This window comes from Triticum dicoccoides, chromosome 2B, assembly GCF_002162155.2.
Source record: "Triticum dicoccoides isolate Atlit2015 ecotype Zavitan chromosome 2B, WEW_v2.0, whole genome shotgun sequence".
Lineage (NCBI taxonomy): Eukaryota > Viridiplantae > Streptophyta > Magnoliopsida > Poales > Poaceae > Triticum > Triticum dicoccoides.
In genome coordinates this window covers 798,676,082-798,690,538 of record NC_041383.1, presented here as the reverse complement: position 1 = coordinate 798,690,538, position 14,457 = coordinate 798,676,082, and the positions used below count along the sequence as shown (strand labels likewise).

Genomic DNA, 14,457 nt, shown 5'->3' with positions numbered 1-14,457 from the left:
GTGCCTCCCGGACTTTGTTTCTTGCACGTTACGTATTTTGGTCGGTAAAAATTCATTATATAATCTCCCGGAAGTTTTTACCACCGTATCACGCAAATATCCTCTGTTTTCGTTCCGAGTTGTTTTCTGTTACAGATCCAGAGCATCATGGCATCTCCAAGCGCTCCCAAGGACAAGTTTTTCGAGAGGGTTATCAACCCCTATCTCGCGGAGGTGCTGCAACACCCTCAAGCCATTGAGATGCGTGAGGGGGTGCTGCACATCCGTGATATGGAGGGACCAAGGCGTACCGGAAGCGTGGAGACAAAGCTCGAAGCCGTGGAGCAGAAAGTATTCAAGTGCCAAGGGATGGTGGAGCGTGGACTCAACGCCAACCAGATGATGATCACGGAGTTCACCAACAACCACAAGCTAGATGCCAAATTCATTGGGGAAACCATCTTCAAGCTTCAAGAGAATATCGAGCACCTCCAAGCCCAGATCTATGACCTGCAAAACCAGAACTGTGAGTATGAATATAGATTCAAAAGGATGAGTTCGGCTGCAGATTTAAGGATCTTGGAGACTCGATCATCCTTCTATGATGGTGAGCCTATGCCTTGGAAGATGGACGACAAGCCTGCATCATCAACAACTCCTACTTCACCACCTCCGAGGACATAATCACATAAGTATGGGCACTCCCCTTGGCAACTGCCAAGCTTGGGGGACGTGCCCCAGTATCGTATCACCATCACACTCCTATCTTTACCGTTTTATTTAGTTCGATCCTTTTAGTAGTATCTTGATCTAGTAGATTGAAGTTTTGATATCAAGTAGTTTTGAGTTTTGCTTTGTGATCTCTTTATGTAATCGAGTCCGTGAGTTATCTATAATAAAGATTAGTGTTGAGTCAAGGGCTTTGCTAGTTTTCTATGATCTTGAGAAAAATAGAAAGAATAAAAAGAATAAAAGAGTTCGTATTGATCTTATGGATAGTAATGACTTCACACATAGAAAGTATGAGGCTTAAAAGTTGTTGAGAGTTGATAAGCATAGTTTTGGTCATCGTTGCAATTAATAGGAAGTAATAAGGAAAGAGAGGTTTCACATATAAATATACTATAATTGACATCTTTTATGATTGTGAGCACTCATTAAAATATGACATGCTAAAGAGTTGATGTTGGACAAGGAAGACAACGTAATGGTTTATGTTTTCTCACATATTAGTTAAAGTATATTGTCATTGACCTTCCAAACATGTTGAGCTTGCCTTTCCCCCTCATGCTAGCCAAATTCTTAGCACCAAGTAGAGATACTACTTGTGCTTCCAAATATCCTTAAACCCAGTTTTGCCATGAGAGTCCACCATATCTACCTATGGATTGAGTAAGACCCTTCAAGTAAGTTGTCATCGGTGCAAGCAATAAAAATTGCTCTCTAAATATGCATGAATTATTAGTGCGGAGAAAATAAGCTTTATACAATCTTGTTATGGAAGCAATAAAAGCGACGGACTACATAATAAAGGTCCATACACAAGTGGCAATATAAAGTGACGTTCTTTCATACTAAGATTTTGTGTATCCAACCCTAAAAGCGCATGACAACCTCTGCTTCCCTCTGCGAAGGGCCTATCTTTTACTTTATGTTCCTACTTTATGTTTTTACTTTATGCTTGAGTCAAGGTGATCTTCACCTTTCCCTTTTTCATTTTATCCTTTGGCAAGCTCCTAGTATTTGAAAGATCATGATATATATATCCAATTGGATGTTCGTTAGCATGGACTATTATTGTTGACATCACCTAAAGGTGAATACGTTGGGAGGCAATTGTTGGAAATATGCCCTAGAGGCAATAATAAAAGATTATTATATTTCCTTGTTCATGATAATCATCTGTTATTCATGCTATAATTGTGTTATCCGGAAATCGTAATACATGTGTGAATACATAGACCACAGCATGTCCCTAGTAAGCCTCTAGTTGACTAGCTCATTGATCAACCGATAGTCATGGTTTCCTGGCTATGGACATTGGATGTCGTTGATGACGGGATCACATCGTTAGGAGAATGATGTGATGGACAAGACCCAATCCTAAGCATAGCACAAGATCGTGTAGTTCGTTTGCTAGAGCTTTTCCAATGTCAAGTATCTTTTCCTTAGACCATGAGATCGTGTAACTCCCGGACACCATAGGAGTTCTTTGGGTTTACCAAACATCACAACGTAACTGGGTGACTATAAAGGTATACTACGGGTATCTCTGAAAGTATCTGTTGGGTTGACACGGATCGAGACTGGGATTTGTCACTCCGTATGACGGAGAGGTATCTCTGGGCCCACTCGGTAATGCATCATCATAATGAGCTCAAAGTGACCAAGTGTTTGGTCACGGGATCATGCATTACGGTACGAGTAAAGTGACTTGCCGGTAACGAGATTAAACGAGGTATTGGGATACCGACGATCGAATCTCGGGCAAGTAACGTACCGATTGACAAAGGGATTGTATACGGGGTTGCTTGAATCCTCGACATCGTGGTTCATCTGATGAGATCATCGAGGAGCATGTGTGAGCCAACATGGGTATCCAGATCCCGCTGTTGGTTATTGACCGGAGAGTCGTCTCGGTCATGTCTACGTGTCTCCCGAACCCGTAGGGTCTACACACTTAAGGTTCGGTGACGCTAGGGTTGTAGAGATATGATTATGCAGTAACCCAAAAGTTGTTCGGAGTACCGGATGAGATCCCGAATGTCACGAGGAGTTCCGGAATGGTCCGGAGGTGAAGAATTATATATAGGAAGTGCAGTTTCGGCCATCGGGAAAGTTTCGGGGGTCACCGGTATTGTATCGGGACCACCGGAAGGGTCCCGGGGGTCCACCGGGTGGGGCCACCTATCCCGAAGGGCCCCGTGGGCTGAAGAGGGAAGGGTAACCAGCCCCTGGTGGGCTGGTGCACCCCCCCCCCCGGCCCCCCCTGCGCCTAGGGTTGGAAACCCTAGGGTGGGGGCGCCTCCACTTGCCTTGGGGGGCAAGCCTCCCCCTTGGCCGCCGCCCCCTGGAGATCTCATCTCCGAGGGCCGGCGCCCCCCTTAGGGGGCCTATATAAACGGGGGGGAGGGAGGGCAGCCACACCCATGCCATAGGCGCCTCCCTCTCCCCTTGCTACACCTCTCCCTCTCGCAGAGCTTGGCGAAGCCCTGCCGAGATCGCTGCTGCATCCACCACCACGTCGTCGTGCTGCTGGATCTCCATCAACCTCTCCTTCCCCTTGCTGGATCAAGAAGGAGGAGACGTCTTCCCCAACTGTACGTGTGTTGAACGCGGAGGTGCTGTCCGTTTAGCACTAGGATCATCGGTGATTTGGATCACGTCGAGTACGACTCCCTCAACCCCGTTCTCTTGAACGCTTCCGCTCTCGATCTACAAGGTATGTAGATGCACTCCTCTCTCTCGTTGCTAGATGAACTCATAGATTGATCTTGGTGAAAGCGTAGAAAATTTTATTTTCTGCAACGTTCCCCAACAGTGGCATCATGAGCTAGGTCTATGCGTAGTTCTCTTTGCACGAGTAGAACACAATTTGTTGTGGGCGTAGATGTTGTCAACTTTCTTGCCGCTACTAGTCTTATTTTGCTTCAGCGGTATTGTGGGATGAAGCAGCCCGGACCGACCTTACACGTACGCTTACGTGAGACAGGTTCCACCGAATCACATGCACTAGTTGCATAAGGTGGCTAGCGGGTGTCTGTCTCTCCCACTTTAGTTGGAGCGGATTCGATGAAAAGGGTCCTTATGAAGGGTAAATAGAAGTTGACAAATCACGTTGTGGCTTATACGTAGGTAAGAAAATGTGCTTGCTAGAACCCTATTGCAGACACGTAAAACATGCAACAACAATTAGAGGACGTCTAACTTGTTTTTGCAGCAATTGCTTTGTGATGTGATATGGCCAAAAGTTGTGATGAATGATGTATATGTGATGTATGAGATCATGTTCTTATAATAGGAATCACGACTTGCATGTCGATGAGTATGACAACCGGCAGGAGCCATAGGAGTTGTCTTAATTATTGTATGACCTCGTGTCATTGATTCAACGCCATGTAATTACTTTACTTTATTGCTAAACCGTTAGCCATAGTAGTAGAAGTAATAGTTGGCGAGCAACCCCATGGAGACACGATGATGGAGATCATGATGATGGAGATCATGGTGTCATGACGGTGACAAGATGATCATAGAGCCCCAAGATGGAGATCAAAGGAGCTATATGATATTGGCCATATCATGTCACTATTATTTGATTGCATGTGATGTTTATCATGTTTATGCATCTTGTTTACTTAGAACGACGGTAGTAAATAAGATGATCCCTCATAATAATTTCAAGAAAGTATTCCCCCTAACTGTGCGCCGTTGTGAAAGTTCGTTGTTTCGAAGCACCACATGATGATCGGGTGTGATAGATTCTAATGTTCACATACAACGGGTGTAAGACAGATTTACACATGCAAAACACTTAGGTTAACTTGACGAGCCTAGCATGTACAGACATGGCCTCGGAACACAGAGACCGAAAGGTCAAACATGAGTCGTATGGAAGATACGATCAACATGGAGATGTTCACTGATGATGACTAGTCCGTCTCACGTGATGATCGGACACGGCCTAGTCGACTCGGATCATGTATCACTTAGATGACTAGAGGGATGTCTAATCTGAGTGGGAGTTCATTAAATAATTTGATTAGATGAACTTAATTATCATGAACTTAGTCTAAAAACCTTTGCATAAATGTCTTGTAGATCAAATGGCCAACGCTCATGTCAACATGAACTTCAACGCGTTCCTAGAGAAAACCAAGCTGAAAGATGATGGCAGCAACTATACGGACTGGGTCCGGAACCTGAGGATCATCCTCATAGCTGCCAAGAAAGCATATGTCCTAGAAGGACCGCTAGGTGAAGCACCCATCCCAGAGAACCAAGACGTTATAAACGCTTGGCAGTCACGTGCTGATGATTACTCCCTCGTTCAGTGTGGCATGCTTTACAGCTTAGAACCGGGGCTCCAAAAGCGTTTTGAGCGACACGGAGCATATGAGATGTTCGAGGAGCTGAAAATGGTTTTCCAAGCTCATGCCCGGGTCGAGAGATATGAAGTCTCCGACAAGTTCTATAGTTGTAAGATGGAGGAAAACAGTTCTGTCAGTGAGCACATACTCAAAATGTCTGGGTTGCACAATCGCCTGTCCTAGCTAGACATTAACCTCCCGGACGAGACAGTCATTGACATAATCCGTCAGTCGCTCCCACCGAGCTACAAGAGCTTTGTGATGAACTACAATATGCAGGGGATGGTGAAAACTATTCCTGAAGTATTTTCAATGCTAAAGTCAGCAGAGGTAGAAATCAAGAAGGAACATCAAGTGTTGATGGTCAATAAAACCACTAAGTTCAAGAAGGGCAAGGGTAAGAAGAACTTCAAGAAGGACGGCAAGGATGTTGCCGCGCCCGGTAAGCCAGTTGCCGGGAAGAAGTCAAAGAATGGACCCAAGCCTGAGACTGAGTGCTTTTATTGCAAAGGGAAGGGTCACTGGAAGCGGAACTGCCCCAAATACTTAGCAGACAAGAAGGCCGGCAACACTAAAGGTATATGTGATATACATGTAATTGATGTGTACCTTACCAGTGCTCGTAGTGGATCCTGGGTATTTGATACCGGTGCCGTTGCTCATATTTGTAACTCAAAGCAGGAGCTGCGGAATAAGCGGAGACTGGCCAAGGACGAGGTGACGATGCGCGTCGGGAATGGTTCCAAGGTCGATGTGATCGCCATCGGCACGCTACCTCGACATTTACCTACGGGATTAGTTTTAAACCTCAATAATTGTTATTTAGTGCCAAGTTTGAGCATGAAATTATATCAGGATCTCGTTTAATACGAGATGGCTACTCATTTAAATCCGAGAATAATGGTTGTTCTGTTTATATGAGAGATATGTTTTATGGTCATGCCCCGATGGTCAATGGTTTATTCTTAATGAATCTCGAACGTGATGTTACACATATTCATAGTGTGAATACCAAGAGATGTAAAGTTGATAACGATAGTCCCACATACTTGTGGCACTGCTGCCTTGGTCACATTGGTGTCAAGCGCATGAAGAAGCTCCATGCTGATGGACTTTTAGAGTCTCTCGATTATGAATCATTTGACACATGCGAACCATGCCTTATGGGCAAAATGACCAAGACTCCGTTCTCCGGAACAATGGAGCGAGCAACCAACTTATTGGAAATCATACATACTGATGTGTGCGGTCCAATGAGCGTTGAGGCTCGCGGAGGATATCGTTATGTTCTCACTCTCACTGATGACTTAAGTAGATATGGGTATGTCTACTTGATGAAACACAAGTCTGAGACCTTTGAAAAGTTCAAGGAATTTCAGAATGAGGTAGAGAATCAACGTGACCGAAAAATAAAGTTCTTACGATCAGATCGTGGAGGAGAATATTTAAGTCAAGAATTTGGTACACACTTCAGGAAATGTGGAATCGTTTCACAACTCACGCCGCCTGGAACACCTCGGCGTAACGGTGTGTCCGAACGTCGTAATCGCACTCTATTGGATATGCTGTGATCTATGATGTCTCTTACTGATTTACTGCTATTATTTTGGGGATACACTCTAGAGACAGCTACATTCACTTTAAATAGGGCACCGTCTAAATCCGTTGAGACGACACCGTATGAATTATGGTTTGGGAAGAAACCTAAGCTGTCATTTCTAAAAGTTTGGGGATGCGATGCTTATGTCAAGAAACTTCAACCTGAAAAGCTCGAACCCAAGTCGGAAAAATGCGTCTTCATAGGATACCCTAAGGAAACCATTGGGTATACCTTCTACCTTAGATCCGAAGGCAAGATCTTTGTTGCCAAGAACGGATCCTTCCTGGAGAAAGAGTTTCTCTCGAAAGGAGTAAGTGGGAGGAAAGTAGAACTCGATGAAGTACTACCTCTTGAACCGGAAAGTAACAGCTCAGGAAAATGTTCCTGTGGTGCCTACACCGACTAGAGAGGAAATTAATGATGATGATCAAGGTACTTCAGAACAAGTTGCTACTGAACTTCGTAGGTCCACAAGGACACGTTCCACACCAGAGTGGTATGGCAACCCTGTCCTGGAAATCATGTTGTTAGACAACGGTGAACCTTCGAACTATGAAGAAGTGATGACGGGCCCAGATTCCAACAAATAGCTTGAAGCCATGCAATCCGAGATAGGATCCATGTATGAAAACAAAGTATGGACTTTGACAGACTTAACCAATGATCGGCGAGCGATAGAAAACAAATGGATCTTTAAGAAGAAGACGGACGCGGATGGTAATGTTACCATCTATAAAGCTCGACTTGTCGCTAAGGGTTATCGGCAAGTTCAAGGGGTTGACTACGATGAGACTTTCTCTCCCGTAGCGAAGCTGAAGTCCGTTCGAATCATGTTAGCAATTGCCGCATACTATGATTATGAGATATGGCAGATGGACGTCAAAATGGCATTCCTTAATGGCTACCTTAAGGAAGAACTGTATATGATGCAGCCGGAATGTTTTCTCGACCCTAAGAATGCTAACAAGGTATGCAAGCTCCAGCGATCCATTTATGGGCTGGTGCAAGCATCTCGGAGTTGGAACATTCGCTTTGATGAGATGATCAAAGCGTTTGGGTTTATGCAGACTTATGGAGAAGCCTGCGTTTACAAGAAAGTGAGTGGGAGCTCTGTAGCATTTCTCATATTATATGTAGATGACATACTTTTGATGGGAAGTGATATAGAACTTTTGGACAACATTAAGGCCTACTTGAATAAGAGTTTTTCAATGAAGGACCTTGGAGAAGCTGCTTATATATTAGGCATCAAGATCTATAGAGATAGATCGAGACGCCTCATAGGTCTTTCACAAAGCACATACCTTGATAAGATATTGAAGAAGTTCAATATGGATCAGTCTAAGAAGGGGTTCTTGCCTGTGTTGCAAGGTGTGAAATTGAGCTCAGCTCAATGTTCGACCACGGCAGAAGATATAGAAGAGATGAGTGTCATCCCCTATGCCTCAGCCATAGGGTCTATTACGTATGCCATGCTGTGTACCAGACCTGATGTAAACCTTGCCGTGAGTTTGGTAGGATGGTACAAAGTAATCCCAGCAAGGAACACTGGACAGCGGTCAAGAATATCCTGAAGTACCTGAAAAGGACTAAGGACATGTTTCTCATTTATGGATGTGACGAAGAGCTCGTCATAAAGGGTTACGTCGACGCTAGCTTCGACACAGATCTGGATGACTCTAAGTCACAAACCGGATACGTGTATATGTTGAATGGTGGAGCAGTAAGCTGGTGCAGTTGCAAGCAAAGCGTCGTGGCGGGATCTACATGGGAAGCGGAATACATGGCAGCCTCGGAGGTAGCGCATGAAGCAATTTGGGTGAAGGAGTTCATCACGGACCTAGGAGTCATACCCAATGCGTCGGGGCCGATCAAACTCTTCTGTGACAACACTGGGGCTATTGCACTTGCCAAGGAGCCCAGGTTTCACAAGAAGACCAGGCACATCAAGCGTCGCTTCAACTCCATTCGTGAAAATGTTCAAGATGGAGACATAGAAATTTGCAAAGTGCATACGGATCTGAATGTCGCAGATCCGTTGACTAAACCTCTTCCGCGAGCAAAACATGATCAACACCAGAACTCTATGGGTGTTCGATTCATCACAATGTAACTAGATTATTGACTCTAGTGCAAGTGGGAGACTGTTGGAAATATGCCCTGGGGGCAATAATAAAAGATTATTATTATATTTCCTTGTTCATGATAATCGTCTGTTATTCATGCTATAATTGTGTTATCCAGAAATCGTAATACATCTGTGAATACATAGACCACAACATGTCCCTAGTAAGCCTCTAGTTGACTAGCTCGTTGATCAACTGATAGTCATGCTTTCCTGGCTATGGACATTGGATGTCGTTGATGACGGGATCACATCATTAGGAGAATGATGTGATGAACAAGACCCAATCCTAATCATAGCACAAGATCGTGTAGTTCGTTTGCTAGAGCTTTTCCAATGTCAAGTATCTTTTCCTTAGACCATGATATCATGTAACTCCCGGACACCGTAGGAGTGCTTTGGGTTTACCAAATGTCACAACGTAACTGGGTGACTATAAAGGTATACTACGGGTATCTCCGAAAGTATATGTTGGGTTGACACGGATCGAGACTAGGATTTGTCACTCCGTACGACGGAGAGGTATCTCTGGGCCCACTCGGTAATGCATCATCATAATGAGCTCAAAGTGACCAAGTGTTTGGTCACAGGATCATGCATTACGGTATGAGTAAAGTGACTTGCCAGTAACGAGATTGAACGAGGTATTGGGATACCGACGATCGAATCTCGGGCAAGTAACGTACAGATTGACAAAGGGAATTGTATACGGGCTTGCTTGAATCCTCGACATCGTGGTTCATCCGATGAGATCATCGAGGAGCATGTGGGAGACAACATGGGTATCCAGATCCCGCTGTTGGTTATTGACCGGAGAGTCGTCTCGGTCATGTCTACGTGTCTCCCGAACCCGTAGGGTCTACACACTTAAGGTTCGGTGACGCTAGGGTTGTAGAGATATGAGTATGCAGTAACCCGAAAGTTGTTCGGACTCCCGGATGGGAACCTGGACGTCACGAGGAGTTCCGGAATGGTCCGGAGGTGAAGAATTATATATAGGAAGTGCAGTTTCGGCCATCGGGAAAGTTTCAAGGGTCACCGGTATTGTACCGGGACCACCGGAAGGGTCCTAGGGGTCCACCGGGTGGGGCCACCTATCCCGGAGGGCCCCATGGGCTAAAGTGGGGAGGGGAACCAGCCCCTGGTGGGCTGGTGCGCCCCCTCCCCCCCCCCCTTGCCCCCCTGCGCCTAGGGTTGGAAACCCTAGGGTGGGGGGCGCCTCCACTTGCCTTGGGGAGCAAGCCTCCCCCTTGGCCGCCGCCCCCCCTGGAGATCTCATCTCCCAGGGCCGGCGCCCCCCCTTAGGGGGCCTATATAAAGGGGGGGAGGGAGGGCAGCCGCACCCATGCCATAGGCGCCTCCCTCTCCCCTTGCTACACCTCTCCCTCTCGCAGACGCTTGGCGAAGCCCTGCCGAGATTGCTGCTGCATCCACCACCACGCCGTCGTGCTGCTAGATCTCCATCAACCTCTCCTTCCCCTTACTGGATCAAGAAGGAGGAGACGTCTTCCCCAACCGTACGTGTGTTGAACGCGGAGGTGCTGTCCGTTCAGCACTAGGATCATCGGTGATTTGGATCATGTCGAGTACGACTCCCTCAACCCCGTTCTTTTGAACGCTTCCGCTCTCGATCTACAAGGGTATGTAGATGCACTCCTCTCTCTCGTTGCTAGATGAACTCATAGATTGATCTTGGTGAAAGCGTAGAATATTTTTATTTTCTGCAACGTTCCCTAACAGCAACACAATAAGCCCCTATCTTTCTCAGTGTCCGGCTGAAACTCCATAACCACAAGTATTGCGTGAGTGTTAGGAATTGTAGAAGATTATATGATAGTTGAGTATGTGGACTTACTGAAAAGCTCTATTCTTGACTCTTTGTGATGTTACGATAAATTGCAATTGCTTCAATGACTGAGATTATAGTTTGTTAGCTTTCAGTGAAATTTCTGAACCATACTTGACATTGTGAATTGATTGTTACTTGAGAATAAGAATTCATATGACAAAATCTATATATGTTGATGTTATAAGAATGATCATGATGCCCTCATGTCCGTATTTTTAGTTTTATCGACACCTCTATCTCTAAACATGTGGACATATTTTTCGATTTTCGGCTTCCGCTTGAGGACAAGCGAGGTCTAAGCTTGGGGGAGTTGATACGTCCATTTTGCATCATGCTTTTATCTCAATATTTATTGCATTTTGAGTTGTTATTACACATTATATATCAATACTTATGGCTATTGTCTCTTATTTTATAAGGTTTACCATGAAGAGGGGGAATGCCGGCAGCTGGAATTCTGGCTGGAAAAGGAGCAAACATTGGAAACCTATTCTGCACTGCTTCAAATGACCTGAAACTCCACGAAACTTATTTTTGGATTTAATAAGAATTATTGAGCGGAAGAAACACCTCAGGGGGCCCACACCCTCGCCAGGAGGGTAGGGGGCGCGGGGGCGCCCCCTGGTCTCCTAGGCCCCCTGGTGGCCCTCCGGTGTCCATCTTCTGCTATATGAAGGCTTTTACCCTGGAAAAAATCGTGGGCAAGCTTACGGGACGAAACTCCGCCGGCACGAGGCAGAACCTTGGCGGAACCAATCTAGAGTTCCGGCAGAGCTGTTCTGCCGGGGAAACTTCCCTCCGGGAGGGGGAAATCATCACCATCGTCATCACCAACGATCCTCTCATCAGGAGGGGGTCAATCTCCATCGACATCTTCACCAGCACCATCTCCTCTCAAACCCTAGTTCATCTCTTGTATCCAATCTTGTATCCAAAACCACAATTTGGTACCTGTGGGTTGCTAGTTGTGTTGATTACTCCTTGTAATTGATACTTATTGGTTTACTTGGTGGAAGATCATATGTTCAGATCCTTAATGCATATTATTACACCTCTGATTATGAACATGAATATGCTTTGTGAGTAGTTACATTTGTTCCGGAGGATATGGGTGAAGTCTTGCTATTAGTAGTCATGTGAATTTGGTATTCGTTCGATATTTTGATGAGATGTATGTTGTCTCTCCTCTAGTGGTGTTATGTGAACGTCGACTACATGACACTTCACCATTATTTGGACCTAGAGGAAGGCATTTGGAAGTAATAAGTAGATGATGGGTTGCTAGAGTGACAGAAGTTTAAACCATAGTTTATGCGTTGCTTCGTAAGGGGCTGATTTGGATTCATATGTTTAATGCTGATACTTTTGTTGTAGTTGCGGATGCTTGCAATAGGGGTTAATCATAAGTGAGATGCTTGTCCATGTAAGGGCAGTACCCAAGCACCGGTCCACCCAGATATCAAATTATCAAAGTACCGAACATGAATCATATGAGTGTGATGAAACTAGCTTGATGATAATTCCCATGTGTCCTCGGGAGCGCTTTTCTTATTATAAGAAATTGTACAGGCTTGTACTTTGCTACAAAAAGGATTGGGCTACCTTGCTGCACCTTATTTACTTTTATTGCTTGTTACTCATTACAATTTATCTTATCACAAAACTATCTATTACCTACAATTTCAGTGCTTGCAGAGAAAACCTTACTGAAAACCGCTTATCATTTCCTTCTGCTCCTCGTTGGGTTCGACACTCTTACTTAACGAAAAGACTATGATAGATCCCATACACTTGTGGGTCATCAGTGCCCTGGCACTCCGTAAAAAAGTGCAAATCTGTTTTTATTTAGTATATGTAGTACTAGTTTTCTAATTTTAAGTGTATTATAGGACTAAAAAATGCTAAACTAACATTTTTTATGGTTATACATAGAAATTTTCATTGTCAGTGTAAGGTTGGCACCCCCACGAGTCATGGTCTAGGACCGCCACTCCGTGCGGTGATTTTGGATAAATAACTCTTCAAACAGGGCCTTAATGTTACACTAGTTTTTCTATCTTTTCCAATTATACTATTACACTTATGGTATTGGTATGGGAGTTGGTGTAGTATTTTGGGATGTAGAGGAACGCCTTTGGCAGTACGGTCGAGCCCTTGCCCTAGTGCTCACAACCTCGCGCGTCTACTTCCCCTGCTATTCACGGCTCCGAACTACTCCCTCCGTCCCAAAATATGTGAATCAACTTTATACTGAAGCTAGTATAAAGTTGAGTCACTTATTTTGGGACAGAATGAGTATTTCAGACGAAGAGATCTCAGCACAAAGTACATGGAACCGGTCCATTTGAAGAAACAACATAGTACGAACCAAACCCCTTTCATTCGTCGAAACCATTAGTTAGAGGGTACCCCTGGCAAAGGTCACTCTCATCTTCTCAAATAGTAACAAGTGGCGCACTGGTTGTACGACACTTCTCACAGTTGGGAGGTTTTGCGCTTTTTTCATAGATTTGATCTTCAAACCAATTTCACTCTTGAATAGTCCGTCCAAAGCATGAACCGTTTTCACCTTGACTCTAGATCCCATGTTAATAGGTATGATGACTTTTTTACCAAAAACCCAGAAATAAAAATGGAAATGTAAAAAAACCAAGAACCAGGAATTAAATGAAAACCCAAAAATACGGAATGAAAAAAACCAGAAACCTTAAAAAAACTCGAAACCTGAAGAAAAAAATAGAAGCGCAATTCTGGTTGTTCACTTTTTGGAGGAAGTGCACTTATGCTTTTTGCTTTTTGGGAAGCAAATATGTATTTCAATCAGAAACGTGACTCTGCTTTTCACTTTCCGAGAAGCACTGGTTCTCATGGAAGCACAACTGCGCTCTTAACTTTTCGGGAAGCACAGTGCTTTGGAAACAACATGGTTGTGCTCTTCAGTTTCCCGGAACCACACATGTGCTTCACAGAAAAGCACGATTGGGCTTCACCGCGAAGCACAAATATGTTTTTTGAAGCTCAGCACAAATGTGTTTTTTCACACGATTTGCTTCAGGCGAGGAACTTTTTGGAAAGAAAATGAAAAACCTAGAGAAAAACAAAGCAAAATCCAAAAATCCAAAAAACACAAGAAAATAAAACCCGAGAACGCGTGTAAAAAGCATGATCCTGTTGGTGCACCAGCGCATGACACGTGCCAATGCAGAGCACACCATGTGGCATGCCATGGCGCTTCCCGTGGTGCCCGCTTTGGCTGCCCCCGAAGGGGTAGTTACCCCCTTAGAGCGTCTACAGCCGTGATGGGCTAATCTGAACACACCCCCCCCCCTCAAACGCCTGTGGACGCGCCCGATCAATACATTACACACATCGTTCGGCTACTCCATAACTACTAACACTAGTAGAAAACAGGGCATACGTTCGGGCCAGATAAGCCCATTAGAGCATTACTAGTAGTACCCCTAAACCCTCAAACCCTAAAAAATAACCGTTTTTTTACGGGTTGCAACAAAAAAATGCAAAGACTAGAACCCCTAAACCCTCAAACCCTCAAAAAAAGTAAGGGTCCAACCCTCCAACCCAATTTCAAACCATAGAAGTGAGGGTTGGAGGGGGGCGCTCGACCCCAGCCCGCACTCCCTTCCCCCGTCGCGCGGGAGGGAAGTTTCCCCTCCCCAACCTCCCGCTTCCTCCCTCCCACGCCGCCGGCCGTCGCCCGCCCCAAATCCGGCCGGCCCCCCACCTCCCCTCGACGCCGCCACCGTTCCCGCCGCCTCCCGCCCTGCGGCCCGGCCCTCGGACGCCCCGCCCCGCG

The 14,457-nt window shown here is 45.2% G+C and overlaps 1 pseudogene; it reads left to right on the top strand.

Annotated features, from left to right (window-relative positions):
• Positions 1-14,457, top strand: part of LOC119361483 — a 33,188-nt pseudogene that overhangs the window by 17,442 nt on the left and 1,289 nt on the right.